At 48.6% G+C, this 7951-nt stretch overlaps 2 long non-coding RNA genes across 3 annotated transcripts in view; both read left to right on the forward strand.

Moving 5' to 3' along the window:
* Window positions 1-7512, forward strand: part of LOC108448700 — a 12984-nt gene extending 5472 nt beyond the window's left edge. Inside the window, exon 4 of the long non-coding RNA XR_001864679.1 lies at window positions 7371-7512. This is a non-coding gene — a long non-coding RNA (uncharacterized LOC108448700). The remainder of the gene's footprint in view (window positions 1-7370) is intronic.
* Window positions 7-4502, forward strand: LOC108448702. Of its 2 annotated transcripts, none has more exons than XR_001864681.1 (2): window positions 7-250; window positions 1205-4502. It is a non-coding gene; the product is annotated as an uncharacterized LOC108448702 (long non-coding RNA). The 2 variants fall into 2 exon arrangements; XR_001864682.1 differs by having other exon boundaries at window positions 1486-4502.
* Window positions 7513-7951: the final 439 nt, after the last annotated feature.

The raw sequence follows: 7951 nt of genomic DNA on the forward strand, positions 1-7951 counted from the left end.
AATGCTGATGGGCAGATGAAAGGTTGGCTGCTGGGAGTTCTCCAGCTCAGCTTCACAGACCTAATGCATGTCAGCTGCTGTGCCCTGTCTCCGAAACCCTTCCTCTGTCTTGTCTTGCTGGATGCTCTCTCTGGTTGCTGCCCTACCTCTCAAGATAATAACAAAGCCTCTGAAAAGGTGGAATTTCCCTTTTCTCTTGAATGGAGATCAAGGGGAGAGTTGTGTCCCAACGTGCAGGATAATAAGCAGTGTAAGTTTACTCTCTGTCTATACGCAGTTGTGGAAGTTGGTTGTTATCTGTGTTTTCTGGAGGAAATGAGCCAGTTTTGTCAGGAGAGGAGTGTTTGGGGTGATGCTTCTGCAAGAGCTGCTGGATCAGGGTCACAGCTTTTGATTTGGACTCCAGCAGAAAATGTTCCATTTGGTACAATTCACGAGACAGAAATTCATTGTTCCAAAGTTATTTTTTTCATTTTCCCAAGTTGAAATCCTTTTAAACTGGGAGAAGAAAATAGTTATGAGTTTCAGTACTGACTCATTTCAAAATCTAAGGCATCTTTTTTGATCTAACATTTTGGCTGATTAAATAGGAAACCCTTTTGTCTTACACATTACGAAACATCAAGGTCTCTTTTAGATCCACTGGTGTTTTTATTAGTCTCTGAAATTCTTGTGGAATAGATAAAACATCTCCCACCCAGCTCTGCTGTGTCAGTTAATGTGTGAGCAATCACAGTATGACATATTCACCGAGGAGTGTATACAAATTGAATCTCTACGTGTGGTTGTCAGGAAACAAAACATGCTCAATATCTGATGATGTTTCAAAGACAATTTTGATTTTTTTAGCAAAGCTTTTGTGGAAAATGTAGCAGCAAAGACATAAAAATTACTCCTGCAATTTGGAAACAGGTAAACAAGAGGTATTAAAAATCGATTAAAATACTATGTGGTCATCCCTAGGGATGATTTCTCACATGTAAACACATCTTTGGTGAAGGGAGGAACGAGACCAGATCCCAGTCCCCGGGGGTCTCAAATCCCATTGAAATAATTTGCAACTAGATCAGGCTGAGTCTTCAAATTTGATGTAGGCACCAGCTGAGGCTGCAGAGCTCAGCAGCAGTTCAAGCATCTTTTATCTCCTGGGTGGTCCCTAAGTCAGAGCTCTCATCTCCTCTTTCCCCCTCCTTTCTCAAACTAGGCATTTGCTGATGCCATTGTTTAATCCCGCCAAGGATCTGCTCCATTTTCCATGCTCCGAGGTAATTTTGGCGAGGCTACTTTGTTCTTGCATGCCAGTTCGAAAACACTCTCTCAGGCAGGTCTCCTTCCATGGGGCAGTTGTAATCCTGCGAGATTTGTGTGTAATATATCTCCTTGCCTATCTGGTTTTTATTCTGGGTGAGGCTAATGGTGTAAAATCCTAGCCCTTCCTCTGTGTGGAAGCAGCTAACAAACAGCTCCTCTGATAATTCCTTCCAGATGGGTCCAAGCCGGCGTTTCCCTGGCGCAGAGCTCTGCAAATGGAACAGGCCCTTTCCCAGCTCTCCAGTACACAGTGTGGTGGGGACACGTCCCACCACTGGTATTCCAGAGTACAGAGAAGTTCCTGGGCTCATCAGAGCACAGCAACACCACTGCTGTGAAGGCACGTCCACATGGGAAACACCAACCCACAGCAAAGTGATCCTGGGCACATTCAGAGGGACAAACCCTTTGGGCTTTGGGTGATGCTCATTTCTCTACCCACTTGGTAGATCCCTGTGAGCAGTATGGGTGGGGAGGGGCGCCAGCCTGTGAGGAGAACAAAACTGGGAGCAGATAGGGAAAAGTTGGCTGCTTTTCTTTTCCTCCCCTGGCACAGTGGGCTCTCTCTCCGTCATCTCTCTGCAGCCGAGCTGTGCCGGGGCGGGGGCTGCTGCTCCCTGGGCCGGTGCTGCGGGACCGTCCCCACGCCTTGGCTTTGCCAGCCCTGGGTCTTTCCAGGTCGTGAGAAAAGCAGGTCAAGCATGTGAGCATGTGGCTGCCTTTCAGGCACACACTGGAGAACTGTTCTATCCAGAGAGATTTCCCTTTATCATAGAGAGTTACTGGAGCAGCCAGAGCTGCAAAGCAAGGATTTAAAAGCATCTCTGAGTGTTGGAATTGAGGTGAAGTTCTCCTGCTTTAGGGCACAAGCTCAACTCTAAAGGAGGGGACAAGATGGAAATTTTCCTTTGAGAAGATTATGTTAAAACTTTCAAAAAGGTGTTTGACTTGATAGGAGAGGATTTGCATCTTTGCCTGCAACAGCTGATACCACGGGCTGTCGGGAACAGACTGTCCAAGGGAGGTCTCAAATACTTGCTGCACACAAAAGCCGTGTGTCGGGAGCAGAGGGGTTGCAAGTATTTCTTTTGTCAGGGATACAAAACTTAGCAGGCTTCATTTTGAGGATGCCTTTTATGAGATGGGGGGACCCCCGCTGCATCCCACTGCTGCATCTCTCTGTTCCCTATCCCAACACACTCCCAAAGCAGCCTGGCTCTGTCCATTTGCCAGAGGGGGTCAGAATGAGGAAAAGTCCTGGTGCTGCATTGCAATGGTGCAAAATGCCCAGCCAGCAGGGAGTGCAGGACAGCAACCTCATGGACAGCATGGGAGACTGGCCCTGCTCCAAGTCTGGCTCTTCCTTCATCCCTGTGTACTAGGAGGACATAAGATGGCACAATCTCAAGGCACTTTTCAAAGGCACGTCAGTAATTCTCATTATCCCCCTTGCAAGGACCACGGGCCAGCATTCTGCAGTGCTTGGCTCCTTTTCAGGCCAGAATTTCTGTCTTACATTGATGCTTTCTTTCAGCTGAAGGAAGAAGGCGGTTGAGTTTTGCTTGGATTGTCCCTGGCAGAAAAAGAAAGCACCCACGCGCTCCATGTGCTTTGCAGGCTGATCCAAAGCCTGGTGGATCCATTCCCTTTGACTTCAGCACCGTTTGTGTTTCGGCCGACAGTACAAAGTGGTATCGCTGCTGCACGAGTGGCTTGTGCTGCTGCCAGCAGTGACCTCATGGTTCTGAGAGTTTCTGTGATTTATCTCATCTGCTTCCATCTCCAGAAGATGGTTGACGAGCTGTACCTGCTACCTGGAGATGGGAGGAGAGGCAAACGCAAACATAACCCCACAGGGTCCTCCTGTGTTGCTGAAATTCCTCCTGCCCAAGGATGGAGAGAAATGCAGACTCACCCACACAAATTCTTGCCCTTTAAAGCATGCAGCTGTTCTCAAGCAACCTGAAAACTTATTCTTTTCCCCCACCAATTCAACTGTTGCAAAAGCTTCCTCCCTTCTCCAAACTTGAGCTGTAACTTGGATGGTTTTGCTCCAGCAAATAACAAAATGAAGAAGCTGATTTGCAATCAGGATGTTGCTTCTTCCAATGATGCTCCAAACAAGGTGTTGGTGTTTGATAATGTAGGAAAGACTTTTCTGAAGGGCAGTGGGGAGGATGGCAGCTGCGTTGGTGTTCTTGGCTTTGCCAGCTCCGTTCTCTGCAGGTTTGTTGTTGCGGTTTCCCCCAGCAATTCTCCAGGCATGTTGAATTCCTCCAGGCTGGATCTTACTGCTTGAAGTGATGGGATTTTGGCAGAGTTTTCTCTTGGAGCTGGAGCAGGCGCGCTGGAGTTGGCAGATAGGACCACATGTGCCACCCATGCTGCAATTTCCATGGAGTGGTAGTGATATTCATCAGAATAGGGCTGGGCCTTGAGATGTTTTTCTGCTCATGGCAACAGGCATTTCTCGCCAGGCTGCCTCTTGCCTTGAGCCAGCGCGTGGATTTGTTAGCTTTCAGCAAAGTTATTCTTGGTCGATGCTGCTCTGAGGTGATGAAAAATAGGCCCTTCTGGGTATAAAAATGTTTTCATTTTAGAGTGTTTGGAAAGCAGCGCCAAGGATGACAAAAGCAAACACCCACCCCAAGCAAAGGAACGCTCCCAGGAGCATCTCCAGAGTGTTTGAGACCTGGGTGGTGCTCAGAGGAGTGTGTTGGCATGAAACCATGGGGGAACATGGGCTGGAGGAGCTCTGGGTACCAGCAGCCCTAAGCACAGCTGCTGGGTTGGGGTGCAGCTGTGTACAGCTACACTGAGCCTGAACCGGGGCTGTTTGGTAACCAGGGATCACAGAATTGTAGAAAGGTTTGGGAAGGGAGGAACCTCAAAGATCACCTTGTTCCAGCCCCTGCCATGGGCAGGGACACCTTCCATGAGACCAGGTCACTCCAAACCTCATCCAGCCTGGCTGTGAACACTCCCAGGGATGTGCAGTCGTTGGACCAAGAGATGTGATGAGTGTGATGTGTCTCTGTCTCTAGGGTTTAAAAAGACAAGGCTCCTATAACACGCTTTGTTGTGCTGTCCCATGCCTGTAAACACCTCCTCAGGCTCGCCCTGCCTCAGTTTACCCTTTTCTTCTACAAATTAGATAAACCCACCCCAATAAAGCCCTGCTATTGACTTCACCACGGTGTTTTGAGACTTAATTAACAGTCTGCAGAATGCACTGAGATCATGGGATGAAAGCAGCTATAGATATGCAAAGCAGCATCATTATGCAAAGATAAAATTTAGAACCTTTGTAAAATAAGTGTTGAAATGAATGTATTGCAGTGTGTGCCTGGCTCTGCTCAGCTCTGGGCCCTCCTGTTCGTTCACCTGATAATCCCAAGGGAAACAGGACCAAAATGAGATTTATGGGAGAAGTGTGAAAATGCACAGGCAAGGTCTTAAAATCAGATTAATGAAAAAAGAGAAGCTCTGAAAGAAAAGAAAGAACTTTTCCTTCTTATCTCTTGGAGGTCTCTAAACTCCCGTGTACACACTACAAGCTGCAAACTAAGGGAGAGCCAGAATCAGGTTTCAGATTACTCATGCTTTATTTATTTGCTTTATTATTTTGCATAGGGAAAAAAAGTGGGGGGGATAAGGAATGAATTTCAGGTATAATTTAAAAAGAAAAATGTCTGAAAAGGGACACACTCCATCAACTAATTAAACATGTAACAGAGGTGCAATATTCCCAATTAACTACAAAGTTGTGCTTCCACTTCTAATTGCTGACAGTTTCTTTTGGTGACTGTGTGCAGATTAATTGTCTTCAATGGGGAGCTGGTTGGCTTGATAATGTAATGTTTGAAGTGGAGGTAGTAATTGCTTTGATTACATTTGTGGTTTATTTTCTAAATGGCAGCTGGAGGTTGGGCCTGAGGTTTGCAGTAGCAGCTAAAAAATTGAGAGATGAGGGGAAAAAAGTAAAGTTTCTTTTAGGAGTCTAAGCCTGGTAGAGCAAAACTTGGGGGTTTGGACTAGATGACCTTGTAAGATCCCTTCCAAACCAAACTGTTCTATGATATTACTACCCATGAGCTGCTTCGTTCAGCAAGGGAATGTGCAGAGCAAAGGAGTGGAGCTGGGAAGGGGCTGGAGCACCAGGAGCAGCTGAGGGAGCTGGGAAAGGGGCTCAGCCTGGAGAAAAGGAGGCTCAGGGGGGCCCTTTTGCTCTCCACAACTCCCTGACAGGAGGGGGCAGCCAGGTGGGGTCAGGCTCTGCTCCCAGGTTACCAGCAACAGGACAAGAGGATACAGCCTCAGGCCACAGCAGAGGAGGTTTACATTGGATATTGGGAGTATTTTTTCACCCAACAGGCTGTCCAGGGTTTCCCAGGGCAGGCCCCCATTCCTGGAGGGATTTAAAAGTCATGTGGATGTGGCATTTGGGGACATGGATTAGTGGTGGCCTGGCAGCGCTGGGAAACGGTTGGACTTGATGATCTTAGAGGGCTTTTCCAACCTAAACCATTCTTTGACAAGCTGGGGAGGGCAGCCAGGGAGCAGGCAGAGGTGCAGGCAGAGGTGTCTCCGGTGCTCTCTTCCCTGCCTGAGGGATGGGGTGGTTCGGTGGCCACAGATGTTCCCTCCATCCTCCTCCCCAGTGTCCTGCAGCCTCCTGGCAGCCAGCAAGGAGGGAGGAGCCGGCTCCTTCCCAGGCATCCCACCTGTCACTTGGGTCACTCTTTTGATTTTTTTCTCACTGGCGTGGGAAAGACCACGGGCAGGAGCCAAGCTTGGAATTCAAACCCCAGCTCCTGCCCCGCTTTTGGCAGCTGAGAGGTCTCCTCACTGGAGCTGAGGGATTCCCAGGCTTTTATCCTCTGCTGGCTGTCAGCTCTCTGGTATGAGATGAAGTCACCTCCTTCCCTCCTCCTTCCCAGTCCTGCCACTCACAGCAGCCCACCAAAGCCCCCCTCTCCCAGGCTCTGGCTGGCTGGGGAGCATTCTCTGCCTTTCTTCCCTGCTGCTCTCTGGCCCCTTATCTTTGCGTTCTCTCATCTTTTCCAGCTCTGGAGCCATTAGCAGAGCTGACCCACGTCCAGGAGGAGCATGTGTAGGAATTGGATAAGGAAGAGCATCCACTGGCCTGTGAGAAAACTTGGCCAGTGCCTGTGCCAAGTCTGTCTTCCATTAGAGTGATGCCAGCATGTGCCAGGCAGAATGGGCAGCAGGACAACACCTGGGCCCCAATCCCTCTGGCCACACAGCCTCACCCTCTCTCCCTGCATGCTTCCTCTTCTCTCTCCTGCCCCCTCTTTGCCCTGGGCGGCTTCACTTCCCCTTGGCCAGCCCAAGAGCTGGGCTGAAGGGCAGTGTGTGCAGAGGGCAGGGACCCAACCCAGACACGGCGCTTCTTCCTCGAGAGTGAGACTATCCTCTCATCACAATTAAACTGGGAGGCAGGAATCGATTTCCTATGGGCAGAGGTTTGACAGAACCTCTCTATTTGCAATACTCTGAACACTGCCCACTCCAAGGAGCAGCAGTGACGGAGGCAGCGGCTCTGCCTGACAGACCATGGGAGCGTGCGGATGCTGGGGACAGGGAACACATCCCCTTGCTGGGGCAAACCAGGGGTTAACAGCCGTGCTGGCGAGGGGGGAGGTTTATCCTGTGGTCTTTGAAGCTGGGGAGCAATGGGCAGCTGTGCCAGCAGTCAGCAAGGCCAGCTGATGCCCATGGTCATTCCTCAGCTGCCAGCAGCCCACAGTGAGGGGGTTGTTGTTGGAACAGCTCTGGGCCCTCTGGAACACGTTTGTAACAGCTTGTACCTCCCAGCGAGAGAGAGCTGCTTTCTGCCGTCTGTCAGATAATTAATGCAAGTGGGGAAACTGAGGCATAAGCTTTGCATTAAGTGTTTGCCAAATAGAACCTTCTCTGGTGCATTTTTTCCCCGATTTTTCCTTTTTCCTACCTTGTATTCCTGTCTTGAGCAGTGGGAGCATGTCAGGACATTTTTTCCCATGTGCCTTGACACAACCTTCGTGTCCTTCTTCCAGGTTTGCTATGTCTTGATGGACTCATCAACCCTTTCAGAGGGGGACTGTGACCTGCATGGGACACCCCAATCACAGCACACACTGATATGAGGGAGAGTGTTTTATGAAGTGAACACTAATAAAATCCTCTTTCAGCAATGCATCATCATGAATGTTTTCTTGTCACTGTTAAGGAAGATGATTAGATTCTCTAGTTGGTGGTAGTGCTCCTGTATCCCTCTTCCTGGGAAGCTGAGTTTCCGTGGTTACAAGGTCCAGGGCTCTGAGCAGTAGAAAAATTAGATCATTAAAAAAGAAAAAAAAAAGCCTGATCAAAATGATCTGAAATATCTCATTGTGCAAATCGGGCACTCCCAGCTTTAAGGTCTTCAAAGAAATCTATCAGTGAGGTGTTATCCCAGAGCCCCTCTGAGCAAGGCTGAGGTTACAGGAAATTTCATCCAGCGCTGACACTGTGATGGTGTTACCACCTCAGGGCAGGGTTTCTGATCAAGTGGGAGGCTCAATATCTTTCTTTCTTCTTTTTATTTTCTTTTACTTTTAAAATTTTTTAAAATTTATTTTATCTCTTTTTTATTTCA

This window comes from Corvus brachyrhynchos, unplaced genomic scaffold (genome assembly GCF_000691975.1).
Source record: "Corvus brachyrhynchos isolate BGI_N302 unplaced genomic scaffold, ASM69197v1 scaffold158, whole genome shotgun sequence".
Lineage (NCBI taxonomy): Eukaryota > Metazoa > Chordata > Aves > Passeriformes > Corvidae > Corvus > Corvus brachyrhynchos.